We start from the raw sequence: 10,572 nt of genomic DNA, 5'->3' as shown, positions 1-10,572 counted from the left end.
TATTTAGGGTATACTAAAAGACTGAACGCGGACCTGAAAAGTCCCGAATAGACCTGAAATATACTGGCTAATTCATTAAAATATATGTAACTTTTGTTTTCCAATTACTTAGATTCTAAAATACAACATAAGTATGAATAGTGAAACTAAAGTATAAATGTAGACAATATAGAGTATAGTTTTAATTGATTTACCAATCAGTTTATCACTTGTCATCATCGTTCTATTTCCAATACAATTGATTTACCTTTAGGCAAAAAAACATGTACCTTGACTCGTATTTTTTAACAATATATTTTTAATCGCCAACCGTTAATTTCTAATTGATTTTTTCTGTTCCTTTGATGTGGAGGTGTGAAAATGTAGGGACAATTTTCAATTTGATACGTTTTTTGTTTTTCAATTTTATATATTTATGAATGTTATGTTATATTTATATATGTTACGTACATGTGTGTACGTTATTTCCAACTTTTCCCGAACACTAATATTTGCTACTGTAAAGCCAAAAATTCAAATGATTTATCGTTCGTTCCGAACATAATCATATGTTAAATCCGATACCCAACCGTTTATAATTTTCCTTTAAATTTTGCTCGTTTACATGTTTTGAAATTTGCACTTCTTTTTATTATTTTCAAGAAAAACCACAATTCGTCCCAAATCTAAGTTCTATCGAACCTTAATGAACCTAGCATGTGATGGCTCGACAACCTAGCTGAAGCTGTTCTTGATTTTTTTTCGATTTACTTCGACTTGTTGAGACAAATGGGCTTTCTTCCGAAGTATAAATGTCGTTATAAATTCTGGTAAAATACAAAAGAGACATTGTAAAAGTCAGCAACTAAAAGCATTAAGAAATGCAACCGTTGCAAATTTGGCCATCCAAATATATCAAAGAAATTCTTAACATTTTCTGCAAGATAGTAACCAGATGCGAAAGTTAGCGTTCAAATGGTGATCTCATGTTCCTGATTTTATTTTTGCTTGCAACCATAGATATGATCGTTTACCGTAACATTTAGGTCGCACACATCAAAGAAAAGAGATTATGATGAAAATGATGACTGGCTGTTAAATGTCCAGTGGCAAATTAAATGAATATTCAGGATGAGAACATGATAATGTGATATGAATATAAACCCTGCTTTGTACTAGACTGACATGTTCAGTCTGATTATAACGTGTTAGTCACAATGAAATAGTCCACAGAAAGATATGCCACCCTACCGGCAGGACACATTTTCTGACACCGAGCAAACCAGTCTTAGCTCTTAATCCTATATGCAGTGTGCTTAGCGGAGAAACAGCAAATACAAATGTTGAACATTAATCCTATATGCAGTGTGCTTAGCGGAGAAACAGCAAATACAAATGTTGAACATTTGTATTTGCTGTTTCTCCGCTAAGCACACTGCATATAGGATTAAGACAAATGTTGAACATTTGTATTTGCTGTTTCTCCGCTAAGCACACTGCATATAGGATTAAGAGCTAAGGCTCAATTTTTTTTCACCGCCGGGATTCGAACCCACGCCTTTTCACACTCGGGGCTAGCACGCTACAACAAAACCACAGAGGCGCGAGTAAAAAAATGAAATCAGTTTTGTAAACCCTGTGTTACCACTTGTTTTGACATTTGTTACTACCTTAATGACCTTAATTTAAAAAAAAAAAATGAAATATCTTTAAAGTTCGTTTTGGTAAGATTGTCTCGCTTATCACACTTTTAAATCTGTTCTTGATTGATGGGATATTGCTGTGTATGGCAAGCCGTTTTACTATTTATTCTAAATTCAAGATACCTTATAAACTATATAAGATATCTTATAAAATATACGAGATATCTTATAAAAGAGGGGCGAAAGATACCAAAGGGACATTCAAAGTCATAAGTCGAAAATAAACAGACAACGCCATGGCTAAAAAGGAAAAAGACAAACAGACAAACAATAGTACACAAAACACAACATAGAAAACTAAAGACTGAGCAATACGAACCCCACCAATAACTGGGGGTGATCTCAGGTGCTCCGGAAGGGTAAGCAGATCCTGCTCCACATGTGGCACCCGCCGTGTTGCTCATATTAGTATAAACCCGGTAATAAGTCTAATTCGGTAGGTCACATTCGGGAAAAGGGGACGGGATTGTAGTTACGACATTAGGAACATATCCGCTATCATTTGTGAAACGGATATTCCGTAACGGTCAACCAACTCGTGATGGCGTCCGTAAAATTTACGAAGGGATGATTTCAATTTCACCACTTGGAACTCTTGGTTTAATAGCTTCCTTGTGAGCAGCAACCCTCTATCAAGGAAATCATGATAGGAAATACAAGCCCTGGAGTATCGTATCAACTGGGAGATATATACTCCCTATGCAGGCGCAGCTGGAATGTTGCTACATAAAAACGGAAAGTTCACAATACGGAAGCTGAAATCATCTCTTTTGTCATAAAGTTTTGTTTTCAACCGACCCTCGTTGTCAATTTCTAGATGTAAGTCAAGATATGAGGCACACTTAACTGTATCTGTTGTATCCTTTATCTCAAGTTCGATGGGATAGATGCGTTCAATATAGTCACCAAATTTTGAATTATTTAGTGAGAGAACATCATCTATGTAGCGGAAAGTAAAGTTAAAGAATACTGCTAACATCTTTTCTTCATCCTGTATGAAGTCAGCCTCATATGAATATAGGAATAAGTCGGCTAGAAGAGGGGCACAGTTGGTTCCCATGGGAATGCCGATTTTTGTTGAAAAAACACGTTCTCCAAACGTAACAAATATGTTGTCAATCAAGAAATCAAGCATCTTGATAATGTCAGTTTCAGATAATGCTTTGTTAGAATCAGAGTGATTTTTTTACAAAGTAGGATTTATCCCTCCCTTAGACCAGATACTTGGCCATTCTTTTTTTATGAAACAAAGCAGGACCAACTCTCTCAATTTGTCTTTTAGTTTGGAATGGTGAATACTTGTGTAAAGTGTAGAAAAGTCAACTGTTTTATTACTATTGCAAGATGAAAGAGTCTTAGATTGTATGTACTCTAAAAGATCTTTGGAATTTTTTAGTATCCACATCTGATTCACGCCACCTCTTGAATAGGTAGTTTCACAATAACTTTGAAGCCCGGCTTTGATTGCTGATAAAATTAATGTTAATAATTTAGAAAGAGGTTTCGTGGAGCACTTGGAAGACCCAGCACTATACCGTTGTTCGTAAGGACACTTATGTAGTAGGTACGATATCAAGTTTAAAGTTCACAAGCTTTATTTATAGACGAATATCAGTATACATAAAACATTTATATCGTTAAAAACAAGCACGTTTAACTGTTTTCTGCAGTAAATATCTAAGTCTCTCCTCATAGATCATGTATATCATTTTTCCGCACTTTCTTAGTTCATTATATTGTTGTAAATACTTCTTGTCTCTATATGTTAATTTATTACTATGTCATGAGAATAAATAAGTCATTATGGCATCACAGCCATGTCTTATCCCACAGTGAGAAGTATGAACCACCCGGCAGAGGCCATGATCAGTGATATCAACTACCGTTTCTAGAATTCATTGCCACCAACAGTCGTTCTTTTTTCTATCAACCATAAGACTGGAACGATTTACCATCGGAGCCTAGCTATAGCAGGATTAACAGTAGATGCCCGAGCAACCTCACCCCACCCCACCAGAGACATATAATACAATGTGTTACATGTATATGCTTCTGACTCCACTAACTGTATATCAATAATACGGTTTTTATTTACGTACATACCCCAGTTTGAATTTTAAATTTTGGTTAATTGATTCTGTTTCTCGGTGAGCATGTAGCATCAAGCCTGCGAAAACGCGCAAGTGTCGATGTACAGTTTAATATGGCCACACAAAAAGCATGTCAATTATTTGAACTGTCATCTGTCGGACTATAATATTTATATAATGTACTTGTCATCAATTTGTCATCAATTTTCCGTATGATTATCTTTTGTTTTAAAATGTAATTATGTTTCTACTAATCCGATAATTGATTTCATTTCTACGTGTCAAAGACAATTTATGACAATGGACATTAATTACTTAATCCCTAGCAACATGTTTAACTTTATTATTATGCCTTATGTACTTCTTAAAAATAATTTATAGTCAGTTTTTGGAAAGGTGCGTATAAACACCGGCTCAGTATCGTAACATCATGATGTATATTCTTGTTGGAGCGTTAAATTGTTAAACGGCTATATAAAACGGAAGCAGAAAAAGAGGAGGAGGAAGAAGAAGGAGAATAGTAGAAGAACTTGGGAACACATTCAGACAGAAATACGACACGATCAGGTTAGAAACTCAAAGTATATGCATGAAGCTGTGATGCTGTGAATTAAAGTAGATATTTAAAAACTTTAAAATGTCCCTTGTGTGAAATACTTATAGTGTTAAGATGGTCCTTATTCTTTATTTAAACACGATTTTATGCGGTGATAAAAATAATTATCTTTTCATTAACTGTAATCTAAAGCAGCTAAAATATCATTTTATTTGATTGATTGATTGATTGTTGGTTGCTTAACGTCATACACTTGTTATCTAGTACGATTGGACGACATTAAGCTGTTATAATGACGTCACAATACATTGAAGTGATATAAATAAATGAATAAAAAGAAATATGATCCTTGAAGTTAAAAACAATTTCAATGACCAAAATAACTTCCAGTTAAATCTTCTTTATGTGTGGTACGGATCAATGAATTTATTCAAAAGAAATGAAACCCTCGAGACATTTAATAAATATCCATGAATAAAAATGTCGTCATAATACAAATATTGTGTAGTAATAGCTGTATATCAACAATCAAATCTGATACACATTCTGTTTACTTGGAAGGATATTTTGATTATTTGTAATTTCAAGAAGGCTACAGATCGAGATTTATACCTGGATTTTTTTAAAAACTAAATTCTGTTGTTGGAATAATTCAGGTGAGCCAGTACATGCTAATTTCTACTATTATACATTTTGTTATAGGTAAATATTCTTTTTCCTATTGATTAAAAAACTGACCATTTCAGAGTTTTAAGTGAAAGGCATAAGTGTGTATAAGTTTTAACATTCTTTTCTAACATTTAAACATTGACAAAAATTTTTACAGATGTTCAAGAAGTACCTAAGGATTAGGATAGGTAAAATAAAAAAAATATATACAATAACTAATTTTTATTTACTCAAAATTATCCAAAATGAATGAATTTTAGTTTTTTTTAAATTTTATACATACTTTAAGCTAAATTATCCTTTGCACTGAATATCTCATTGTAAATTTTATCTTACAAAATCATTTAATGAAATCAAGCATCAGTTAAAAAAAACAAAAAACAAAAAACCACTTCAGATGATCTACTACTAGCCTTGGGGACAGATAGCAAACATGTGTGAAACCTTTCAATTGTTTATAAATAGTAGGTGAATGACATAGTCGTCCATACAAGTCCCTCATGGGTATAGAAGTTAAGTGCACCCGTAATAGAAGTGGAAAATAACATAGTATATCATGCTATAATTATTTGGAAATCGAAACGACAAAGGTTTAGTTTGCTATATATTTATAGTTTGTTTTGTGTCATTTTAGTTTTTTGATGATTTATTCACAACTTTTCCATATTTGGGCAAGATTACAGAGTTGCAAAAATTGTATAATAAAGATAAAATTGAGAATGGAAACGGGGAATGTGTCAAAGAGACAACAACCCAACCAAACAGCCCAGTGCTGCCAATGGGTCTTCAATAGAGTCTTGTCTTTATGTTGATGACAGATTATGTTGACATGTACGAGGAAAGTTTATGACGACCTGTACGAGGATAGTTTGTGATGACCTGTACGAGGACAGTTTATGATGACCTGTACGAGGACGGTTTGTGATGACCTGTACGAGGACAGATTATGTTGACCTGTACGAGGATAGTTTGTAATGACCTGTACGAGGACAGTTTGTGATGACCTGTACGAGGACGGTTTGTGATGACCTGTACGAGGACAGATTATGTTGACCTGTACGAGGATAGTTTGTGATGACCTGTACGAGGACAGTTTGTGATGAACTGTACGAGGACAGTTTATGATGACCTGTACGAGGACAGTTTGTGAGGACCTGTAAGGACGGTTTGTGATGACCTGTACGAGGACAGTTTGTGATGACCTGTACGAGGATAGTTTGTGATGACCTGTACGAGGACAGTTTGTGATGACCTGTACGAGGACAGTTTATGATGACCTGTACGAGGACAGTTTGTGATGACCTGTAGATATTAATGATGACCTGTACGAGGACAGTTTATGATGACCTGTACGAGGACAGTTTTTGATGACCTGTACGAGGATAGTTTGTGATGACCTGTACGAGGACAGTTTATGATGACCTGTACGAGGACAGTTTGTGATGACCTGTACGAGGACAGTTTGTGATGACCTGTAGATGTTTATGATGACCTGTACGAGGACAGTTTATGATAACCTGTAGATGATTGTGTCGTTTGTTTGATATCTGATTGACGTTTATCACATATCCCATTCTAATCCGACCCCCCCCCTTTATTTTCAAAATGTTAATGGGACAGCAATTATAACATCACTTATCAACCAAAATAGTAAATGAACAAGTCCGTGTTGCTCAGTGTTTAGTTTTCTATGTAGTGTTTTGTGTACAGTTATTTGTCTTTTCGTTTTGTTGCCATGACATTGTCAGTTTATTTCGATTTATGAGTTTGAATATCCCTTTGGTATCTTTCGCCTGTCTTTAACAATATATTAATAGTTAAGGTAAACACATAGAAATGATTTGCCTTTTCCCATTGGAATTAACATTTTCATATTTCGTAGCAATATATAACGCCTTTACAGCCTGTGCCAAAACACACTAGCCCTACTGAGCCCGTGACTATCAAAATAAATTCGGGCTAGTGAAATAAATATAGTTACACACATCGAAGTATTTTCTTTAAATGAGCTTTCGATGATCTGATGAGTTATGCCCTTTTCAACTGATTTTTATAGTTTGTTCTAATGTTGTACTGTTTCACCACTGTCCCTGGTTAGGCGCTATATATATAAATATAGATATGTGCCTGTCCCAAGTCAGGAGTCACCACTGTCACTGGTTAGGCGCTATATATGTTTGTCGTTTATGTGCTGTATATCATATGTGTTTTTCGTTTTTCGTTTATTGTTCTGTACTTCTTCTTCTTCTTCTTGTTCTTGTACACAGATCAGGCCGTTAGTTTTCTCGTTTGAATTATTTTACATTTGTCATTTCGAGCCTTTTATATAAATAGCTTACTATGCGGTATGGGTTTTGCTCGTTGTTGAAGACCGTGCTGTGACCTATAGTTGTTAACTTCTAAGTCTTTGGTACTTCTACGTCTTTGGTCTTTGGTGGAGAGTTGTCTCATAGGCAATCATACCATATCTTCTTATTTTCATAATTCATGTATAAATGTTTTTGGTATTGACTGTGCATTGTTGGTGCCTTACAAGGATCAATATAATAAGAAGCCACAGAACAAGTATGAACAAAGTATAACAGTCATATGATTGTTAGGAGCACTTTTAAAGTTGATTTGAACAATTAAGTAGACCTGAAGGAGCCGAGGAGAAATACAAATATATTTGAAAGGATTTTTATGTAATTTTTTCTTTAGCAAAGTTAAATGTCTATCTATCCTTAAGTCCTTGAACTAACAAAAGAATCAAATCTTTCATAAACATAAAGTCTATCAACATGTATATATAAGTGTATTAGTATTCAATACCTGGTATCAAGGTATCAGTTATGTATATAAAAACTCAATATACCAGTACAAAAGTAATTCATTTGTAGAATATTTACATTATTGATATGAAATAGAATTTATTGTCAACTTTTGTGTATTGATGTATGAAATATTGAGCGCCAAGTAATTAATAATTCAACACAACACTTTTCCGATAATGTATCTTGTTGATCATGATATTTGTCTCTTGAAATCAGCATCAAAATGGCGGATTTCATCAGGTGAATTAAGGTAAGCAAATATTCGTTATTGTTTAAAAAAAACTGCATTGAAATTTTGTCGTACTGGTTAAAAGACTATATTTCTATACGAGTGATCATCAAACGAACATTCAATTCACAAACAGTCGCCATTTTTGCTAATCATGGTAGCTTATGATATATATTATAATGTTAATCAAATACTGTAACTTGAATATTTTCCACAAGATTGGAAGGGACAGCACGTATTTTGAAATATAGTAAATAGTAGTAAGATATGAGAATTTTAAACCATTAACAGTGTTGTTTTTAGTTATGTAGTATATAATTCATTTTTCGTCAGATTATGATGCATTTTTTTCTCTTGAAATTGTTCTTATTCACCATAACATATCGAACGTATGATTTACTTTCACAGAGCTTAAGAATAAATCAACCCCGAACATTTCCGACCGTTTTTTGTGGAAAACTTAACAAACTTGCTACAATGGGCTCTACATATCGACATAATACACAAATGTCAGCAAAAATACCGTGAAAATCTTGATTTTTAATCGATTAACTTAAAGTCAATTTGCTTTAAGTCGCCCGTATTTGACAGCTGATCATCATCACCCCTCATAACTTTAGAAAACCGTATGAATAAATGTTGTTTGCCTAACGTCCAGTGGCAAATATTTTACACGTATTCAGACATGATCATGAATAAAAGGAAATGTTCTGTATACGTTCATGCGATGGCAAAAAATAAAGCAAAAAAAAAATCAACAACAACAAAAAATCCAAAAAGGCATCTAGAGATCATGGTCTGTAAGCATGACATTTCTTAATTTCGTGGAAACATACAATAAGGTAAGAATTATATGTATATCTAAATGTCATCTTTTTGATATGTTTATGATTTTATTTCTATTTGTTTGTTATTAAAACATTTGTAATGTTTTATTGTTAATAGATTGGACACTGAACAATTGAAATAAGATTCTGAAAGTTGGACCTTAATTGGTAGTGAAAGTCCGGGTTTACTAGTACACAGGTACTGCACTTGTGCATCATAATATGTCTTCTTTCTGGAACATGATTTGCTTTCCCCGAAGAAGATTTACATCTGGGCAATCTAAAAGTAAACAAAGACAAAGACGGCGTAATAAGGGGAATGTAGTTACCTTACAAAGGCGGAAGTTACTGGACGATACTGGACATTTTCAAGATACACAATCCGTCACTGCCCACGAAACTACACAACCCGCAGAGAAACCACCTCAAACTAATGTTCCTAATAAAAGAAGGCGTGTGCAGGACATATTCAATACAGATCCACATTCCCCGGCACTTCGCGACAGTGAACAAACATTTATAGATCCTTATGAACATAAACATAGTGACAATTTCACACACATGAAAGTTCCTAGTCTATTTATTGACAATAACCGTCCTAAGAGACCCCATAGTGACATAAATAATGTTGAAAGTATGTATGGATATGTTCCAAAAACGATGCAAAATTTATACACCTCTACAGCATTAGAGGGACAAAAGATTGAAGATTATTTCTCTAGTTTACACAATGATATTTATTTTTCTAAATTTGCAAATTCTGAGGCAGTAACCAAAGACAAAGCTGGAAGTGTTTTACAAAGAATACCGTTTACGCGTGCGTCAAGTTCAGCTTCCGCCCAAGAGGAAAAAGTTTCGTTACTAGAAGAAAACGACCCTGTTGATGAAATGGACATAAGTCAGTTTAATGATGTAAAACAATGGCAAAACACGTTAGCGCCAAGGACAGAATACAACATGGAAGCAAGCTTTCATTCTATGCTTAACTCGGTAGAAGAAGTTCTGTACTAGTACGTTTACTTAGTACAAGAATTTGTATAGTAAGAAGGATTGGAATCTCGTGGACTTTTGCATAGACTGTATTATAATGTCTTATGCAGCGAGTACGTAATATTCAATTCAATTGATGTGGAAATTACATTTCATTGCAAACAAATGACCTTTGTTCGTAGGAGTATAAGATTTTATATATATTTTTTTTAAATCAGGTTAAACTACTACAAAATTCACATAGAAATAGTTGTGATTATACTATTAATACAAAATAACTTCTTTTTTGGAAAATGGTCCATTTTCCACAACTATAACCGTTTTTTCCATAATTTACCTTGGCCATAACACCTGATCCACGATTTTATTGTAGGCATTCAATATAATTATTTGCACCATTTGATTATGGAACATTTTGGATCGTTGGCCAAGGTTTTTCTAAAACTATTAAGTCCGAAAAACACAAAATTATCATATTTTGACAATATATATGTCTTTGAGCTTATAAGATGGCCAAGGGGTTTAGTACTGTATCCGTTTGATTGTTATGATAATTGTGTCAATCGATGACGTTAGATGATTTGAATTGTTAGCTTTAATTAAAAACATTTCCGATTTGCCAGTAATTTTACTACTGCAGGGTACTGTACAAACAATTTGTGATTGTTTTATTTGTTCAATATTTATTATATTAAATTTTTAACTACTGCAAATAA

General features: G+C 33.7%; 1 long non-coding RNA gene across 1 annotated transcript; it reads left to right on the top strand.

The window, feature by feature from the left end:
• Window positions 1–7,793: 7,793 nt before the first annotated feature.
• Window positions 7,794–10,572, top strand: LOC127700673 (uncharacterized). Its single transcript, XR_007981684.1, has 2 exons — window positions 7,794–8,060; window positions 8,985–10,572. It is a non-coding gene; the product is annotated as an uncharacterized LOC127700673 (long non-coding RNA).

This window comes from Mytilus californianus, unplaced genomic scaffold (genome assembly GCF_021869535.1).
Source record: "Mytilus californianus isolate M0D057914Y unplaced genomic scaffold, xbMytCali1.0.p SCAF_5, whole genome shotgun sequence".
Lineage (NCBI taxonomy): Eukaryota > Metazoa > Mollusca > Bivalvia > Mytilida > Mytilidae > Mytilus > Mytilus californianus.
The sequence above is the reverse complement of the archived record's forward strand: the minus strand, read 5'-3'. Positions and strand labels throughout refer to the sequence as shown.